Source organism: Notamacropus eugenii, chromosome 5 (assembly GCF_028372415.1).
Source record: "Notamacropus eugenii isolate mMacEug1 chromosome 5, mMacEug1.pri_v2, whole genome shotgun sequence".
Taxonomy (NCBI): domain Eukaryota; kingdom Metazoa; phylum Chordata; class Mammalia; order Diprotodontia; family Macropodidae; genus Notamacropus; species Notamacropus eugenii.
The window spans coordinates 321588302-321610389 of NC_092876.1; positions in this window are offsets into that span (position 1 = coordinate 321588302).

The following is a 22088-nucleotide window of genomic DNA, read 5'->3' on the forward strand; positions in this document are numbered from 1 at the left end:
CCAGGTCAGATGTTTTTCCAAAGAGATAATTCACATTATCTGCTATTTTTTTTCATTTCTTTGGCTTTTGTTTTATGATTTCTTGATTTTTCATAAAGTCATTAGTTTCCATCTGTTCCATTCTAATCTTTAGGTAATTATTTTCTTCAGTGAACTTTTGGACCTCCTTTTCCATTTTTCCAATTCTTTTTTTTTAAGGCATTCTTCTCCAATTTGGCTTTTTGGATCTCTTTTGCATTAGGGTTGGTCTATTTTTTAAAGTGTTATTTTCTTCAGCATTTTTCTGGGCCTTTAGCAAGCAATTGACTTGTTTTTCATGATTTTCTTGCTTTTCTTTCATTTCTCTTCCAAATTTTTGCTCTATTTCTCTTATTTGATTTTCAAAATCCTTTTTGAGCTCTTCCATGGCCTGAGGCCAATTCATATTTTTCTTGGAGGCTTTGGATGGAGGAACTTTGAGTTTATTGTCTTCTCCTGTTTATATACTTTGGGCTTCCTTGTCATCAAAGTAAGACTCTATTGTCTGATTCTTTTTCTGATTTTTGCCTATTTCCCCAGCTATTTACTGGACTTTTGAGCTCTTTGTCAAGGTAGTTGTCTGCTTCCACTGGGGGTGGGGTATGTATTGTTAGCCACTCAATCCCCCCACAATCTATGGATCTAGAGCTCCAGAAACAGGTGCTGCTGCTGCTCCTGCCCCTGCTGCTGCTGTCTTTCATCTCCTTGTTGTTTCTGAGCATTATGTGGTAGGAAGTCACTGGGCAGACACCAAGCCTCTGGCTGAAACACATTAGCGGTTTCTCTCAATTTCAGTGGTAGTCAGACTATTCAGGACTGGGAAAAATATCTGAGATGCTAGAAATTCAGGATACTGTCATCAGCCAATATCAATAATGTCAATAAAGAAGTAATTCTAGGAATGGATAATGAATTCCAAGATGGTCTGAGCATGTGTATCAAGGATACAAATGAGCTGAAATGAAGAACCACATATAAGCCAAGATTAAAAGGCAGTGCAATGAAAGAGCACTTACTTTGTACAGAGAAGACCCACTCTTACACAACTATTTACCTGAATGATATTAAACCAGTCACCTAATTTCTCTGGGTCTTAGTTTCTTTATCTTCAAATGAAGTGCTTGGATTACATGATCTACAAGCATCTTTTCAGTTCAGATCCAATTATTCTATTTAGGGGCATAAGCTTGAGTATATGCTGAATAATGAGATCACAAAAGATTATGTATGTACTTATCTCCCCTGTAAGATCCTTTTGAAGAGAAAATGTTTCATTCTATGTAATATTTGTATTTCCAGTGCCTAGAACAATGCCTGATACATAATAAGCATGTGGATTCAATTTTTATTTTATACTGATGATTCCTAGATTTATTTTTCCAGCCTTGATCTTTCTCTTGTCCTCCAGACTTATATGTCTAACTAACTATTAGACATCTCAAACTGGATGTCCCTGAGACATTTTAAACTAAATATATCAGAAATTATATTCATTATCTTCCTCTGCTCAAACTTTCCCTTTTTTCTGACTTCACTGTTTCTTTTGAGGTTACTACTACTTTCACAGTCACATAGGCTCACAATCTAAGCATCACCCTTAAACCTTCAGACTCTTTTACTCATCAGATCCAATCTATTGCCAAAGACTGTCAAATTTACCTTCATAACATCTTTCAATTATGTCCCCTTCTCTTCTCTAACACTGCTATCACCCTGGTGAGACCCTCATCAACTCATGACTGAACTATTATAATAGCCTTATGGTTGGCCTCCCCATCTCAAATCTCTCTTCATTATAGTTCATATTCCATTCAGCTGCCAAATTAACTTTCTGAAAGCAAAGCAATGACTGTCATCTTCCATCTTTAATATACTCTAGTTACTTTCTACAGTTTCCAGGATCAAATATAAAATCTTCTGACTTTCAAAATCCTACCCAAGCTAGACCTTTCCTACCTTTCCAACATTTGGTTTTTTTGCATTTTGTTCCTTCTGACCTCCCCTACCTATGTACTCTGCTATACAGTGATAATTGTATCCTTGATGTTCCTTGGACAAGATACTTCATCTACAGATTCCATTTTCATTGTCTGTCCCTTGTGTTTGGAATTCTTTCTCACCTCTCTACTTCTTGGTTTTACTGGCTTCTTTCAAGTCGTTGCTAAAATCTGACCGTTTACAAGGTGTCTTTCTTGATTTTTCCCTTAATACTAGTGCCTTCACTGTTAATTTTCTCCTTTTTCTGTATATATTTTGTTTGCACACTGTTGGTATGCTATTTCCCTGAGTAGGGAAATCTTGAACAGAGCTTCTTGAACAGAGGGACTATCTTTTGCCTTCATATCACTAGCATTTATCACTGTGCCTGGTATATAGTAGTGCTTCTTAACTGACTAATGCTGGCTATTGATTGTTTTATTGATAGTGAAATACGAGGAAGTAAAGCCATTACAGTATTAAGTCATGCTGTTTTATTTAGTTTCTTTTTAATTTTAATTCCTTTAAATATGCTAACCATGAACTTTCTTGTTCTTTAAAGATATAGTCTTCCTGGAGTTCAGGATTCAGACAATACTATTAGTTAGAGGGGAAAGTTTAGAAGGCAGAGAAAGGAGGGGATATTAGATAGAAGGGAGGAAGAGACTAAGGGGAGGGAGGGAGGGAGAGAGAGAGAGAGGAGAAAAGAGGGGAGAATAAAGTATAAAGGAGAAGGGAAACAAGGTGGGAGAAAAAAAGAAAGGGAAAGAATATGATCTGAACATTTTTTAGTTCTGAACACTGAAATGTCATATGTAAGATTTGTCTTTTTACAGCTAGAAGGCCAATGAATAATGATTGGTTCCAGGGACAATTATCTAATTTCCATCCTTATACAAAGATGACACATTTGGGACAGTGACCCAATTGGAAATGCCAGGTTTCGATTAATATGGAAATGTGTTTATTATTAGCACTCTCTGTTGTAGGGTGAGCCTGCTTTGAAATGTTGACAAACAGGGACAGCGATGTGGTGGCTTTCCTTCTATTGCTTGCTGAAACTGATTTCTAGTTAGATAATTGGTGATATGTGTTTTGGGGGGTGGGGATGGGGTATTTCTGAGTCACTTTTCAGGGTCAAATGAATCTGCCAAAAGGTTCCACAATAATAACCAATCTATTAAATGCTGGCGAACATCAGTAGGGTCAGGATGACCTTTATGTTTCTCCAGTGAGCTTCCTTAGTAACTAGGGTTATGCCATGGGGTCTGAAACTGCTCTTAAGCAAGGAACATTTTGACTTAAATGCAGTCTCTTGTTACTCAAGTGCATAGCCTATATTATTGAATTGTCAATCTCATAATGTCCTTCAAGGTGTTTCAAAGGTCATTTAAGCATGTATGCCATCTCTAGCTCCTAGACAGCACAAACAGTGTCTTTAATTTATCATCAATAATAATACCTTATGTGATGTGAACAAATCTATTTAACTCTTTAAATCCATGTTTTGCTTGATTTTGGTGTGACATTTATTGAAGAGGAGACTTAAATTGGATCTTACAAACAGATAAACCGGGGCAGGGAGGTTAAATGATTGAGTTTTCCAAGGTCAGACAGTGGGTCCTAGTGCTCTTACTTTACTTCTAGCATACTCCTTAACTCCAGAGAAATAACAGTAAGAATTCAAGTCTTGGATTTTTATGTTGAACAGTTTCGATTTAATTTTATAGAAAATTGGGAGTATTATATATTTTTGAGTAGAAAAGTAACATTATGAAATAAATTCATTTGAGAAATTAGGTTGGTAGCAGTTTATAGGATGACTTTGTGGGTACAAGTAGAGAGAATAGTTAGGTGGCTCTCCTAATAGTCCATTAGTGAGGTTCATGACTATCAAGGTGTCAATGAAAATAGAAAGGAAAGAATATACACAAAAGACATTCTGGAAGAAAAATAAATACAACTTGTCAATGTCAATGACCAGTTATTCAGACTTGAACTTTGCAGTTTCCATTGATAATCCTTTCTTTTACTTCTCCTAGAAGATTCTTTAGTAAGTTTGTCTTTTCTACATCTGTCACATCTCCTGTCTCTAGGCCTTCTACCTCTACTGTATACCAGTTGCTATAATCACCTGCCTAAATAATTAAAACAATCTGCTATTAGATCTTCTCACCTCTAATCCCTCTTTACCTTCAATTCATCCTTCACATTAAAATCAAATTTGATCATTCCATGACTTTATTTAAAATCCTTCAGTAGATCCTTACTAACTACCACAAAAAGTTAAACATCCATATCATGACATTTGAGACTCTTCATATTTTATCTCAAATTATTTCTTTTTTGTTCTCCATACTCTGACCAAGCTTCATTACTCACATCTCCTGCTTTCCTAGTCACAGACCTTTGCTCATGGCATTTCCTTCATCTGGAACTCCCTCCAAAATGTCACCTCCACCGCAAAACTTTCCCTTGACTACTACCTTCTTTCCCTCTTCTATAAAACAAAGTTATATATAATGGGGACTTGCTAGGAATGTAATTACTAAATAGTAATTGTTTCTCTTTCACTCAAGAACCCTGAGGGTCTTCATCTCCCAGTTTGATTTTGCTTTTTATTGATGAAAGGGGCCATCCCTTGAGTAACAACTTAAAGAATCCTATTCATTGAATGAGTGTATCTCACTCAAAGTGAGAATGTAGTAAGACCTGAAAGGGCCAGGATCTCCCATTGCATCCTGGGCCATATCCAGTCATCCTGATGAATATCTGGCCACTGGATCCAGATGGCTCAGGAGAAGAAAGTGAGGTTGATGACCTTGCACAACCCTCCCTCACTCAAATCAAAGTCAATAGCAAGTCTTATCATCTTGATGTCATGGTCTTCTTTGACAGTGAGGGACAAACACAGCAACAACAAAGTATACATACATACACACACACACTCATTAGAAATGATCCTTCTTTGGTTTGTCTCATATATTTTTGTTCTTTTTTTTCTATTTTGAATGTTTTTGTTAATTTGTCAGTTTATATTGTCTGCCTAAGGCATGCATAGTAATGGATAAATTCTATAGGGACTCCATTTAACTGCATGCCATAGTCTGGACAACAGATATTCTTCATCCATTTTGTTTTCCAGACTTGGATTGTTAGGCTACTAGAGGTGGGAAAACTGTTCTCAAAGTCACACGACCCTCTTGGTCCTCAAGTGCAGCCCTTTGACTGAATCCAAACTTCACAGAACAAATCCCCTTAATAAAAGTATTTGATCTGTAAAACTTAGACTCAGTCAAAAGGCCATATCCATGGACCTAGAAGGCCAAATGTGGCCTCAAGGCTAGGTTCTTCACTGCTGATTAATGACCTAGGTCTTATCCCAGAAGCCCTGCAATCTCCTGGATTGTAATGCATTAATCATAATCAGCAACTGCCATTGGACAAGAATTTGAACTCAGAAGTAAAGAGGAGGAAGAGAGTAGGCTAGACTATTCATGAGAAATTATAGAAGAATTCTTTAAATGACTCCAAATTTCTTCAAGAAACAAAGGTCCATGTTTATAGAAATAATATTCTACCATTGTTAGCATATGTCTGTAAGTTATGGAATACTACAGTCTCTAAAGAATTAAATTATAGATTATTCTAAAAACAATGAGGAAGTACATCATGGGCATCATCAAGATGAAACAAATGACAAGGAATTGTTCAAAAAAAGCAAAGGAAAGTATGCCATTAAAGAGAACAGTTGAAAAAAGAAGATGGACTGGTCACCCAGTGAGTGGAAGATATACTTTGAGTGACCCAAATGTTTCACTGTTGTCCTTACCTTTCTGAAGAATTATAGGAAGTCCTCCTGGGAGCACATGGATAAGATTTTCACAAGGATAGGCAAGTATAGATAGATAATACAAGGCAACAAGTATTTATTAAGCATTTACTATTGGTCAAGTTCCATACTAAGTACTGGGAGTACAAATACACACCAAAAGAAAGACAGTCTATGCCCTGAACGAACTTACATATTTAAGGAAAACAACATATGCATGGGGCTAAAAAGGGCATTCCGGGATGGGCGGTGGGGTGTGAAGGTACTGGAAAGTCAGAAGTACATTTTAGGAGGTAATGGAGTTTGGTTGGTCTGGGCCACATCTCCAAAATGAAGGAGCTCACCCATGGGACAAGGGAACCAGTGTAGCAGAGGGATGTTCCAGGATGAGGAAGCCCCATGCATTGAGAAAAATTCTTGTGCTTCTGGCTTTCTGAGGTAGGATACTGAAGGCCAGAAAGTCAGAAGCACAGCCAGGAGGAGAGTGAAGCTAGTCACACCTTTGATAAGAAAAGCCACATCAAGGAAATGAAAGATTTACTTGAGGGTTTGAGTACCTTAGTGTACGTTCCAGGACCTTCGCTAGACTGTAGCAGTAAGAAGTGTTTATTAAACATTTAGTCTGTGTAAATTGCTGTGCTAAGCCATGGATGGGGGAGTTCAAAGATGAAATAAAAAATAATTTTTTACGCAAAGAGATTACATCCTCCAAGGGCATAAATTCTAGGAAGCTAAGGACTCCATGTTGTTCATCTTCCTATAAACAAAAACGTATCATCCATAGCTAGGTGGCACAATGGGCCTAGAGTCAGGAGGACCTGAACTGACATCCAACTTCAGGCATTTACTGGATATATGACTGTGGATAAGTCATTTAACCACTATCTGCCTCAGTTTCCTCAACTGAAAAATGGGGATAATAATAGTATGTACCTCTAGGGGCTGTTGTGAAGATTAAATGAGAAAATTTTTGTAAAGTACTTGGCATAGTGCCTAGTATATAGTAAGCATTTAATAAATGTTTCCTCCCTTCCCTACCAGAATCTTGTTTACGTTTAGATCATGGAATATGAGTAAGAAACATTTATTGGATTTGTTGGATTCACTCACTTCATTACAAGGTATGGAAGAGTGATGAAGCAACAATAACTTTAAGATTTTCAATTGGGGTCAGTGGAAGTAAAGGAGAGGAAACTCATTTTGGAGGGGACAAATGACATTTTTAGTTTTTGTCCCTGATGAATTTGAAACATTCGTGGTTATTAAGGAACATTCAAATGGATATGTGCAGTAGAGATAGAACTGGAGATAGAAAACTGGACTTAGGAGAAGAGATCAGAACTGATTTGATTGTAGTCATTCTAATAATTCAGAATTAACTTAAAAATGAAATAGTTTGGCTCATGAGGTTGTGACTTCTCTGTCTCTGAGTTTATTTAAGCAGAAAGGTGTTGTTCATCTCTGTATGGAATCCTTGTGTGAAAAGATAGAGGACACGTATAGCCTTGGTGGTAGTACAGAAGCAATAACAGTACACATTTGACTCATTTCCTGGGCAAACTATTTAATCTCTGTTCCTCAGTTTCCTCATCTGTAAAACAAGGGGGTTGGACTCAATGACTTCTAAAGTCCCTTCAAGCTCAAAATTTCTGTTTCTATGACTCTTTGTTTTTTGCTGCCTTTGGAGGAAGGGGAGTGTGATGACATGTAATTAAATATCTAACCACCTAAAAAGTGCAAAATATTATTTAGCCACTGGATGGCGCTAACCTTGGGTCACTAAGAAAAAAATGGTTTCCTCAGAAGCATTTAGTGTTCATAGGGTATCTGTCCTAAAGGCCACTGTATCCTCACAGCTCACCAAAGTATACTTAACCTATCCATTCTTAGACTACTGTCCATATTACGTCTCCAGTTTGATACATCTTGTAGTGCCTAGGTCCTCACCCCAAGTTCAACAGCGATTCAAGGGTATGCTATATAATATGTTATAAAATTCCTGATAGGGAATCTTTCATCTCTGTTCTCAGACCTTAATATTGCATTTTGGAAACCTCCCTCTCTCCACCAACTGACCTCATTAATAACATGGACTTTGTAAAGGGCTACATGTTTTATTAAAATACTGTAAAGTAGTTGCAGGAGAACTGTAGCAAAATTGTAAAGAAGATGGCTTTTAGTAATATGCTTCCCTTATGAATCCTATCACTCTCATTACTTAGGATATGAGGAGGATTAGGGGAGAGAATTGCAGATTTGAAACTCCTTTAGATTAGTTCAGCAAACAGACAAAACAAGAATGTCAGAGTTGAGAATGTCTTTCCACTCAGTAACACCAGTTTTTCACAGAAGCTGCCAGTCCAGTTCAGTCTCAGTTGAATTTCATCTAAGTTTTCTGGTCTGTCTCATATCCTCAGCACCTTGGCTTCATTTTTTCTGGATTATTCTTATGACCACCATTATATCTATCTTAGTTTATCTGTCATGGAACCCAACTTGGTTTATAACTATGGCGATTCAGCAGCCATACACAGCAAGAGCTGAAAACAGTGTGCAGTTTCAGGTTACTTTTCCCAGTTCCAGACAATTTCAAATCCCTCTAGGCTCTTAGCTATGTAGAGTAAATGGCAGGCCAGAAATTACTTTAAGGGTAGAGAAAAGAGAAAACTCAAGGATGTTGGGAAATATATGTCTGCATATTTTTCTATATTCCCTACTGCATCACTGATCTATTTCCTCTAGACAATTTCTGGGAGATATTAGAAACTCCTGTTACACTTGCACTAAATTGGAACCTAGGATAAAGTATTCTTTATTACCCTTTCCAACTATGAGTCTATTATTTGTTTGCCCTACATAGCACTTGGGTAATCAGATATTTGGAAATATCTGGATGATGGGCACAAGTTTTCAGTTTTTTCCATACAGATGTTTGGCATCATGTTCATTCAGTGTTTGCATCCTCTATTTAATGATTTTGAGATAATTAAGGATTCATATGTGGGGTTAAATATACCCAGGCAATCCTGAGGCATGGGATTATATTGAGCAGATGTTGGGGTTTGCACTTCACAGACCTGTCAAAAGCAATTCACAGGATGAGAAAAATGATGCTGGTTCTGGTTTTCTACAAACTCTGGGATTTGTTTGTCTTTAGTGCACATATGCTGATTCATTATCACTGGGTTACTAACAAGTACTTAGTTTGATTAGAGGTCTCATTTTTTAGTATGCTTTTCATCAGATGAAAGTGTCATGTTTTCTCAGCATCTGTTTATGATACCACCCTCTTATGTTCCATCCAAATTGTTGGTTGGAACTGACCAGGAGTAAAATTTAGCCTCTTGCCAGTAGAGTCCTATTGGTTATGAAAGTCATTTTCTTTTGTGTTGTGGTGTTTTCTGTCACTCAATAGGTTTGGGTTTGGAAGGCTAGTTATGTAGAGGCTGCTTATTTTCTTCTAGGCAGCAGAACTGCAATTCCAGATAAACTGTGATGCCTTAGGTTATGGTACATCATTCAACAAGTAGGCTCTCTTTCAGGTTTGAATAACATAGTGTTCCAAAAAAAAGACACTAATATGCACCCCAAAGGATAACTTTCCCAGGAAAATATAACTCTAATAAGGTAATAACAAACATTAAATAGTTATTCATTTGGGGGAGCAGTCTTATGAGTGCATGGGCACAGAATACTCTTTACCAATTCAGGTTAGCATCAGCACTGCAATAGTTGCCTGTATATTTGAGAGGCTGTGACTGGCCCAGGGTCACATAGCTATATATCAGAGACCAGGTCTTCCTGACTTTGAGGGCAATTTGTAATCCACCAATATTATCCTATTTTTTAGCTACTATGTTTAAAGAAGGAAAAACAAATATAAAATGGTATAAAATTGAAAATAAGTGCATCATTACATCAATATAAATGCATCATTAAGTCATATGACTTCCAGATTTAAAATACTTCTCTGTCTATTCACACTATTTTTTTACATCTATTTTTCCAGACATAAGTATAACTTGGTTTGAATGCTTATAAGATCAAATATCTTCCAACTATTCTTACCAGAGGGCACTTCTGCAAAAGAGCAGCATGGAAGGTTGTTCTTTTCCCTGCTTCAGACATGAAAAGTTACTGTCACAAAATCACATAAATAGAAACAACAAGAGAATTCATCTTGCCCAATTCATGGTGAAATAAGATTTCCTTCTATAAAACTATTGCCAAGTAGCTGTGTTGGTTCTCCAGATTGAGACCACTGGCATCTAAAGGGAATTTAGGATGAGAGAAAACACCCCCAAGACAGTACTGATAGCACATTCTAAACTTCCCACCTTGGTAGCCCCATTCTCTCTGTGACTCTAGAGTAATAATCAGAAGCATCAGGTCACATCCTGATGTTTCCTTAAACAGCCTTACTTCTAGGCAAAAAAAATGTGTTTGGGAGAGATTGGAATCAGCAGTACCTGAGAGCTGACTGGTTCCTGCTGCTCTTGAAATTTGTGGAAACTGTCCTCATGCTTTTCTCTCTCAGTGATGGAATGTCAGCTCTGTCTTTCATTGGTCCATATAGTGGGTGTTACTTTTTAATCTTTCTTAGAAGAGGAAAACATAGTTGTCTCTTCATACAGAATTCCCTGAAACTGTTGTCTCTTTGCTATACCTGAGATCAGTATATTTTGCTTACATAGTGACTGTATTTTTTAATGTTAATTCTTTTCTACATTGTCTTTAGCTTCTTTGTATTTGAATTCCCAATTTATTGTTCTCTCTTTTATTTCTTTGGTGAGGCTTTCCTTTAAGGATTCCAGTTTTTCTATGCAGGACATAAGTTCTGCTGTTGTAATGTTCACAGGGTCCTATGTCTCATCAAGTGATAGATAATTCGTCTTTGCTTTTTAGTATTTACTCATAGATGCCTAAACTAGTTTACTAGATTTGGAGGTCATATTTCCTTCTGCTGTCACTGTTTTTTCCTCTTTATTTATCTGTTTATGGTACAGATCTGAGGTTGGTAACATGTAGCTTTGAGGTCACATGTGGCCTTTGACTGAATCTAAACTTGACAGAACAAATACCCTGAATAAAATGATTTGTTCTGTAAAATTTGGACTTACTCAAAAGACTGTACCCAAGGACCTAGAAAATCACATGTAGACTTGAGGCCACAAATTCCCCACCTTTGGTCTAGAACTTTCAGAACCCTCCACCTTATCTTCCTTTATTATTCACTTTCTAATTCCTTCCCCTCTGGATGTCTTTTCCTTGGGGGTTGGATCTCAAAGCTTCTTATACTTTCCCCATGCTGAGAAATTCACAGTTCATGAGAGTAACTTTTGAGTGGTCAGAAATGTCCATACCTAGTTGCTGTGCTCTTTACATGAGGCTTAGTGGAGTTCTGAATAGCATTCCACCTCCTTTCCCATATATACAGTGTCCTGTCCTGGTGTTCTATCTTGCCTTCTCTGTTCGTTAGCTATATGACTTAGAACTGAGAATTTGAAATTTTGCAGTTCTGGCATTACAGACTGTTCATCCTGTCATTGGCTGTACTGGTGATATGAGGTTGTTGGTCCACCTCTGGCTCTGCTGATTCCACAGGGTTGTCTGTCCTAGCACAAGCATTTCAGAGCTTTGATAGACTAATCCTACAGGGTTATGGGCCCCAACAAGCTTTCGTTCCTGAAGGACTATAACTGATCGTGTTGAGAACAGAATAAATTTCCACAGCTTAGAACCAGTATTCACAAGACAGAGTGGGGACCAGGATTAAATTGAAGTCATGAGAGAATTGAGGCAAGGAGATCAGTTGGAGACCACTGCTACAATCTAGGCAAGAGGAAAAATGGGCTTGAAGTATGGTAGTGGTGTTGATGTAGGTAGGGAAAATAAATTCAAAGAAGATGAGGTTTGAATGAAGGCCATTGGATCTGTTGATCAGGAAACACCTTTCCTGATCTACTGTTAATGCTTGTGGTTTCCTTTTGTTGATTATTCTGTATATTTCATGTTGCCTCCCTCTTTGGACTGTGAGCTTCCTGAGAGCAAGGACTGTCATTTGCCTTTCTAAGTATCTTCCACATTTAGCTGAGTATCTGGCTCATATGAGTATCTGGAACTTAATAAATTTTTGTTGAGTAACTGACTAGAAGGTTTTTTCTTCAGTATTTTAATAGATTCATGATTTTATAAGTTCTGTCTTCTCCCTCCAAAGATGCAGAGTAAAAGTCATCCAAATATGCACATCTTCTCTGACTCTTGTCTTTGTTCTTCTCTCATAAATGCTCTATAGAGGATTCATTCACCATGCTTAGATATTCCCCAGCTCTCTAGACTTTAAGTGGATACCAATAGAACATGTGGTCTTTCTCTCAGTTAACCATCACTTTCATTATAGGACTGATTCATCCTTTTATACAGTCAAACAGCTCTCTGGTGACATCCCTTTATGTTACTTCTGCACTCTTCACAAAAATTTTGAGTAGTTGGAAAAGTGGGCATATGGGTTGGCACTTAATTGAAATTATTTCTCTTGTAGTAGGGATTAGATAACTCCTAATATTTTGCTAGTTAATTTTACAAAAGATAACATCTTTTGTATTGACATAATTAACAAAAGAGACACGTGAGCAGGAACCAGGTAAACCCTGGTTTTCTAGTTATTTTTTCTATAGTTCAATGGACATATTCTAAGAATCCACATGCATAAGAAATTGAACTTGGTGACTGGGATGTAAACATGAAAATCCACACAGATCCTGCCCTCCAGTAGCTTTTAGTCTACTATAGTCATCCAATTATCATGAAACATTTAGGACATGGGGTAAGTCAATGAGATTTGGGATTAGAAAATGCTTTAGATGTGACCTTTCTTTAATACTTTAACTTTTTAAATACTTTAATACTATAGACAAGAAAAGTGAATTCTAAGAAACTTAACCTATTTCCACTAAATGATATACATAGTTGATAGCAAAGAAAGGAATTTGAACCTAATTTTTTAATACATAGTTAATATGGATATAAATATCCCAAAGAAATTGAAAAATACAGTAAAAATTAAATTAACCATAGTCCAGTTATTCATACTCCTTAGGTAAACTGACATTTTTATTGCTACTAGTTTTTTTAAGAAGCAAATCATATACAAAAAAGAAATTGTGTCATGGATTTAGCCAAAAAGTTGCTTCCAGGAAGTATCTTGGATTCGGTGTATACTCAGACTCATCTCTCCACTTCCTTTCTACCCTAATGTCTAGATAACTATCACTGATACTCAAAATAATGTTTCTGAGGTCCTGATGACTGACCTTTTCAGTCAGTAAAGATAGAGGCAGCCATGGACAGTAAGCTAAATCAAGTAGAGATATAAAGAGGAGTTATGCATTCCTGGAAAGATTTTCAATAGCAACAGTTAGAACAAAATGAATTTTTGGTGAACCCCCATTTTCTCTAAAAACTGAGTTTAGTAGAACGGCTCTTTCCACAAAGTTTGATTACCTAGATATTTCTGATGTGATATACACTGTCAATAAGTCAAAATGTTGATTGTATGTGTATGTGTATGTGTGTGTGTATGTGTGTGTGTGTGTGAGAGAGAGAGAGAGAGAGAGAGAGAGAGAGAGAGAGAGAGAGAGAGAGAGAGAGAGCGCATACTACTTCAATCCCTGAGCCAAAAATGTGTTTTTGTTTTGTTTTACTCTCAAAAGTTGAAAATCTGGGAGTTTCTGAACTTTTAATGCTCCACTCAAAATTTCTTAGATTTATCTAGAATTAGTCTATTCCCATGATATAGGTTCAACAAGAGTATTTGTGGGACCGTTGTTTGGTACAAGGATTCAGCTTGTTCCAGTGGGTCCCCAAATTCAGAAATAGGAGTAAATTTTGGAAAGCAAAGAGGAATATTTAGGCTTGGTGCAAGGAAAAAACAAACTTAATAGTGATCATAACTATCTAAAAAAGAGAATGGGCTGCTTTGATAATGCTTCTCTTTCTTTCCTTAGTAGCGATCTTCAAGAAAATACAGGATGGCAACCTGTTGGATATACTGATGCTTTAAAAACAACCACTAGCAAGCCTCAGTTTCTCCAATTAGGAACTTTGTAACTATGGAGAGTTCTACTGGGGGTCAGTCAGGGAAATTGGGATTTGGGAATGATTTTTTTAAAGCATCAGTAAAACTCTTACTAAAATTATTCTGGACTTTGCTGCTCCAAACTTCCTCCTTTGTGGCTGTTTCTGTTTGTATTTAAATCCTTTGGTCACTCTTGGCTCTCTGTCTTAGCAAGTCAACCCTTATGTGTTTACTTCTGCATTGGGGAACCTCTCTGTATGTAAATTTAATCTGGTTTGAATTCTCAAATTAGAGAATTTTAAAAAATTTTCTCTCTTGAAGTTCTATATTTTCTTCCTTGAATTCTGTATAGTTGTTGCATCCATGTATCTACATATGTACTAAGGAAACCTGAAGGTGTTTGTTTTCTCAATGACTAGGAAGTTATTCAATGGATGTTATTCTTCCTAAATTGTCTTTTTTAATGAGCAGAAGTGGGCAGGCATGGGCCCACGGAAGCTATTCTGGTGGCAATTTAATACCCATCATGTACATGACTCGGCACTCCTTTCACTCGTCTATCAACAGCTCAACAAATATTATTAAGGATCTGCTATCAGATGAACTAATAAGGGAAATATAAGATAAGAAAAGCAGATGGGATAATACCATGGTGAGCAAAAGGGGTGACAGGTCAGGAACTAAAATGCTCCACTGTTGCAATGTCAGGAGAAATTGAGGAAGGTCACTAGCATCTTTAGTGGACCTCCCTGTAGAAAACTTCATAAGTTTTCCTCTCATAGAGGAAAATAAGATTTTCAACAGGGTGGACCAGCTGTTTATGGTTTGTGATTTGCATTATTTTGTATCAACTTCCAAATCAATGAGATCACAGACCCTTTGATTATTGAGCATTAGATGAGACAATGAAAGTAAGATTATCTCAGAAAGTGTAACATTTACTGTTTAAGGGATTCTCTTAGTTCCAACTTTAAAAATGTACTTTCAAATCTATTACCTAATTTTTCTGTGATAACAGCCCTAGGAGGTAATTTGAGCAGGTGCTATTAATAATAGGGGCTAGCATGTATATAGTATTTTAAAGTTTGCAAAGCATTTTACATGTTAATTCATCTGCTCCTCAAAAAAACCCTTTGAAGTAAGTAGAATTATTGTCCCATTTTTATAGATGGAGAAACTGAGGCTGAGAGAGGATATATGTCCTGTCCAAAGTCACACATGTAGTGTTTGAGATGAAATTTGAACCCAGGTCTTTCTGATACCAAGTCCAACACTATATGGATACTGAACCACTTAGCATGCTCTCTCTCTCTCTCTCTCTCTCTCTCTCTCTGTCTCTCTCTCTCTCTCTGTCTCTCTGTCTCTCTCTCTGGCTCTGTCTCTCTCTCTCTCTCTCCCCCATGTTAAGTTGAAGAAACCAAACCTCAGAGAGCTCCTGTTAACTTTTATCACTGGCAAAATAAGGAAAAATAACATGGGTCTCTTTCCACTACCTCTATTTCTCCCATTCTCTTCTCTGTTAATCTCTTTCCATCTCCCCTCCCTTATCCATTTTGCCTTCAGAAAGATGACTGTCTAAACCATTTGAAACACATATGCTCCACCATTCTGTTTACAAATGGTTATGAAATTCTTTCCCCCTCACATAAAATTGGCCAGGAACCTTAGCTCATAACAATGAATCTAAAACACTGAAGGAAGGTGATTACCCCCAAATTTCTCCCTTCTGGAAGGGTCTTTTCATTTAGCTCTTGGTTTTTTCCTCTCCATGCTTTGTGCTGTGTCACCCTCTGTGTGAACCAGGCCAGTTAGTATATAGTATAGTTACTGGTCTGAGTATTTCAGGTAGATGAGGAATAATCGCATCTGGGATGACTGTCTCGTGGGAGAATTAATGCACCCAGGATTCCTCAGTTCCCAAGACATGAGTATTTCTCTGGTTGTCCTGAGAAATCCTGAACCCATCCTCTAGCACTTAGTTCAGTGCCTAGCACATCGGTTTAATAAATGTTTATTTAACTGCCCCTGGAATGGCTATTAAGTGGCTTGCCTGAACTCATGAGAGTCCCAGTAGGACTCTCTGAGGTATGACGGGTGGGGGTGAGGGATGAATTTCCTTGTACTTACTTCAGGGACCTTGTAGATTGGAATCTTTATGAACAGTCACATGGGAAAAGCTAAGAGCTAAACTAGACAGATTTTGAACATCCCCATTTTGGGGGAATATATTTCCCTTAGGGAGATGATGCCTTGCCATTCCTGACATCCTGATAGGAAAAGAACAGCCAACTACAGAATCTGATATTCATTAGACAGCAAGTCCTTGTGTTCAGTGCTATGTCCAGGAAAAATTTCCCAATGATTTATAAACAAAATAGATGACTGTCTGATGACCTAGATCTTCCATATGGCAAAGGCAGGGGATTGAAGAGAAATGGTCTTGAAGTCCTAGCCAGTTCTAGAATTCTGTGATTCTAATCAATGCTGTAAACACCAGGACCACACAGTAAGAGCCTGATGCTTCCTTGTTAATGCAGGACCTCTGTGTTCTCCCTTCATCTTGAAGAGGTGAAAAAGTATTTTATTAAATACCTATTAGGTGCCAAAGTCTGTGTTGGGCAAAGGGACTATATTTAAAAAAATGAGACAGTTACTGTCTTCAAAAAAACTTGTTTTTTTCTTAATTTTTCTTTAATTTTAAATTCATAGACTAAAACAAGCATTTCCATAACATAGTATAATAAAAAAGGTATGGCAATATTGGCTATGGCTATTGATTCTAGTAGAGTGAGACAAATATACATAAGGTAGTTGGGGGCTGGGGAAGGAGATTTTTGGTCTGGAGAGTCAAAATTCAGGGCAGTCATTTGTTCCAACCTTTCCAAAGGCAATGTTTGTATTCATATGATTACTGTTCCCTCAGCAAGGGAGGGGTGGAGAGGTATACCAGCAGTAACAAAAGCAAATGACAAAATGTCTATATAGTTAGAGTTATACATAGGGTGTGAAGTAGGATCAAGGACTCGTTAGATATATTGTGTTAGATGAGGTTTTACTTCCTGATTTAATGATTAGAATGGCTCAGCTCAGGGTAAAACATGAAACCAGAGTGGATTAACTTCCAGAGGAAGGTTCCTATAGCCTATGGAAATTTGATTCAGAGGATCCTTTTCTAGATGGAGAGAAGTGATATAGCAGCAGGGTAGATTGCACATCCTTATGTAATGACTGCTGAAAGCCCTACACAGATTATCAATTAAGATCTGGTCCCAAAATGCCTTTCCAATCTTACCACTCTACTATAACACAACTTTCAATAGCCTTCGTGTTCTCCATTCTTCTAAGTAACATGCCTTGAACATTCCCACCTACTGTTCTCCATTCCTTTTTCCCCCTTTACTAGTCACTTACACGTAGACCATCTGTTCTCCTCTTTGTCTATTTAAATCTTGTTTATCCTTCCCAGCCTAGTGTAAGTTCATGATTTGTTGTTCTTCATTCATTCAGTCCTGTGCAACTTTTCATGACTCCATGGTCATGCCAGACCCTCCTATTCTCCACTCTCTCCTGAAGTCTGTCCAGGCTCATTTTCCTTTAACACACTGAGCACCTTCTGATCTTAGGGGCTCATCTTCTGATGTCATATCTTTTATCATTTTAATACTGCTCATAAGATTTTCTTGCAAAGACACTGGAGTGGTTTGCCATTTCCTTCTCCAGTAGATCACCTTTTATCTGAACTCTTCACTATAACCTGTTCATCTTATATAACCCTGCCCTGCATAGATTATAGTTCTATAGAGTTACACAAGTCCCTCCACCACAACAAGGCAGTGATCCAAGAGGGCATCCATGATGCCTTCTCTGAATATTCAGACTACAAAAATCTCTTCCTACTTTGAATTCCTACACTGAACAGCTTTGCCTCATTTTGCCTTTAGCGTGCATACATACATATATACACACATGAACATACATATATCTGTATGTATACATATAAACACATATATAATGTATGTATATACATGCAACTATAGTTTATATAAGAGTATATATATACATCTATAGTATATATGTACATATGTATATACATATATACCTATAGTACATATACATATATGTATACACATGTATGTACAGTATATATCCATATCCATATCCCTTATCTTGCTATCTCTCTTTCTCCTTGCACTATGCATTTACATGTACATAGCTTCTATCCCAAGACTGTGTAAAATTCCTTTAGGGCTTAGATAGTGTCTTCTTGTTAGGTATATCCTATTTCCATGGTGTAATGAGGAAAGCACTGGGTTTAGAGTTTGAGATCAGGACTCAGATCCTGCCTTTGCTCTGGCTGTAATCCATGCCTGAAACGCATCCTCTTCTCTTGTAGTTTCTTATAGTCTCATAGTCTCTCTGTTCCTTGAAAATGCATCTCGAACCACTCCTAAATGAAACTTTCCCTGATCCCCTGCAAATAGTGACCTCTCTCCCAAAGATCTCTAAATTATTGATATTCATTCACTTTGTATTCATACTATATAGACATTTATGTACCTGTCTTCCCTCTTAGAATGCAAGCTCATTTGGAAGTATGGGTTATATTCTTTGTATATACAGACCTCACATCTAGGACAGAACCTACATAGTAGATGTTAATAAATGCTTTTTGATTGATTGAATCTTTCTGGGTCCCTAGATCCCTTTTTTTTTGCAAAATCAGGGACTTGTAATAGACGATCTCTAAGTTCCGTTCTAGGACATGGTTCTATTGAATATAACATAGGATTAAGTACATAGAAGGTGATCAATGAACATTTGTTGATTGATTGAAGGGATGAAAATGATACCACACAGTTTTTATCATCCTCTCTAATTCTTTAGAGCAAAAGCACAAAGTTCAGTCTGAGATAATTCCAGTCCACAAGGTTTTCTCACTTTCTTAGTGGTAACATATTGTATGGACCCTTGGTAACCTTACATTAATAATTTTATAAACCTTCTTGAATTGTTTTCTTTATGTTTAATGTCTTCCCAGTTTATGCTGTTGATATCTTGAGGACACTTCTATATCTTTCACAGTCTCTCACAAAGGACTAGGGAACATATTGCAGAATTATGAAATGCTTACTGTCTAGAGTCCAGTTAAAGATGTGATTGACTGGTATTATGAGGTATCCTTATGCAAATGGTCAATGTTGGAGTGATTTGGAAAGCTCATCTCCTTTTGGGGCCAATGCTTTGAGGGAGGTTGAATTTATTTCCCTACCTGTGGGTAAAAAATCCAAGTCTCAGCCCAAACTTTTCATTGTCTACACCCCACTTAGAAGGAATGGTCCCCAACTTCTTTTCTCCAGACCACTATCAGTTGCTCCTTGTGTATGGAAAGGGCATAGCTGCTAATTTGTTTTGTGGATCTGTATTTTTAGAGTTCATTTATCCAAACAATGGAGGCATAAAGTTCTATTATCCTGTCATTTTCTTCCCTTCTATCTTGGTCTCAGCAAATATATCTGCAGTTATTGTTTTACGGAAGACAGAAGTCTGTGCAAGGCATGTTGTGCTGAGTCTGGTGATTAGAGGAATTCTAGAACAAAAGCAATAGAATATCTACCCAGTGTATGTAAGTCATGTCAGGGTCATGGCACATGGCAGTTCTAGGAAAGATATTAAGAATTTGAGTATTTAGTTCTATTTTTGGCTAGTACACAGAGGTATGTCAGAAATCACTGGATTGGACATAATGGCAGGCAGATAGGTAAGACATCTCCATTCCTGAAGCACAAAGATCTATTGAAAAACGACAAATCAAAGCAACTACAAAAGCCCATAGGGACTGTGAGAAGCCATTTGTTCCAACACCCCCTTACTCTATACTAGGTTACCATGAAACCACCACTATTGCATTTCAGTGATCTCTGGATATCTGGGGCAAGTACAGGGTGTTTAATAAGGTTTTCTACAATGACTTCAGGAAAATCTGCATGCCAAATTTCGCACTTAGATTTCCAACAATGTCTAATGTTTGCATTGACCTTAGTTGGTTTTTGGTTGTACCATGCACAGATGCACTGAAGTGAGTACTAGGTCTATACTCAGAAATATTCTTTCCCTGCCATCTACCACCTGTATAATCTTGGGCAAGTCCCATAAATTCCCTAGGTGTCAGTTGTCTTCATTTGTAAAATGAGGCAGTCGAAGTCAATTATATTTAAGGTTTCTGGCAACTCTAAGGTTGGTGAACCAAAGGGAGCCTTCCATATCTATATTGGGATATATTGAATCTTCATACCAGACATGCTTACCTCTCACAACTGATAAGGGAACATAAGCATCTATCAATAAAAGAGAGTCCAAATGCAAATAGATCTTATTTAGCACAATTGGTATGGTTCTTGAAAGCTGTAAGCCCAATTCTTGGAAATCAAGTTCTATATTCACTTTGATATATTGTCCATTGCTAATGGACCTTACATGGGTATGGGCTGTTTCCCCCACCCGACATTCTCTTCAGTCCCCTCCAGGACCTTCCCCGCTTTAGTATTTGAAAATTGTAAATCCTCAAATACCTTGGAGCAATTCATTCTTTAAAACCCCTCTTTTGTAAGGTCTTATGATTTGAAAGTGCCAGAAAGACATATTTCCTTCTCTCCTCTAAAATGTTACAGTATAAATTCTACTATTAAAGAGTGATACTTTTGGGTTTGATCACTAAGTCTAAGCCTCCTCTTACATACACTGACAAAGTGACATATTAGATCATTATCAGTAATTTATAAACTATTGTGAATTCACGCATAAGCTCTGAAAGAACTTACTCTATAAGAGTTCTAAGGGGGAGAAATAGAAGGGTGAATTATTTTGAAATACCACATACCATACAGAGAAGGCAAACTAGAATTGCATGCTGCAGTGGGTGGGTGAGTGGGTAAATTTGGGAAGCATGAGGGGACTACTTCAAAAAGAGGGAAAGGAAGTGGCTAGAAAGGGACAAAGGGAAAGAAAAGGGAAGATGTAAGACACAGAAGACAAACTCTTCCAACTTTACAATTCTGCTGATTTTTCTTGACCTTTGTCACCTTCCGTCTGAAATTAGAGAAATAACCCAGCTGACCTTCCCAGCATTGCTATAAGAAGTAAATTTGAAAAGGCCCTCAGCTCTGTGGAGTCAGGCCCTATAAATAGCAGCAGCATTCTCAATAACCTTTGCTGGTGAGAGGAACTCAATATAAAGGCATTAATCTGCCCTTTTTCCAGAGTGGGTCCATTGGGACCTGGCTCCAAGGCACATAGGCACATGTGCTCAACTTTATTCCAGCTCCCCTATCGGACTGAAAAAATCCATGTCACATAATTGACTGGACACTGAACAATCTGCCCTCCATCATTCCTTGGTCCCAACTCCTTAGATAGAACCTTCCACCTGGGATCTGTGACCTTTCCATGGTGATGCTGACAGGAAAAATTTGGCCACTCTAGGGGCACTGAGAACACACTTCTTTCACCTAATGGAAAAGTTTCCTATGTATGTCTTCCATGTGCAACTTGGTGATAGTGCCCATTACATGCTTTTTGAAAAGTTTTTTTTTTTCTTTATAGGGCTGGATTGGTCTTTTCTATGTATGGAAGTCATGGGGTACTTGGTTGCATATACTTGGGCCCCGATTCTAAAACCATATTCCTCTTTAAAAATCACATTTCTCCTTATCCTCAAAATCCTATCTCAGGCAGTTTCTCCCCAGCTCAAGGACACAGGCTTCCCTAGCAACAATCATTATCTCCCTTCCTGCTATCTAGCCAGATGCACCTACAGAACTCACTAGCCTTAACCATCTGTGTACTGGCTTAATGGGCTGTGCATTGGGTCATAACAACATTTACTACCCACTCACCAATCATATATATCTTAGACTTAAACATACCTTTACTCCCTTACATTAATCTTGTCTAACAAGACATTGATGAGAGAACCCTGATTTTCCTGGTCAGCTCTGACTCTTGGTTGACTTAATGATGTTTCAGGCCTAAAACCACACTTCCAGGTAGCCCCCCTTGGGCTATTTCCTGATGAATTTTGGGTAAAATACCTGTGCAGTAGATATCAAAAGTGCACGATCCTTTAAGAACTGACCATTCCTTAACCACTCCCTAATCCCACCCCAAAACAACTAGTTAGTATATTTG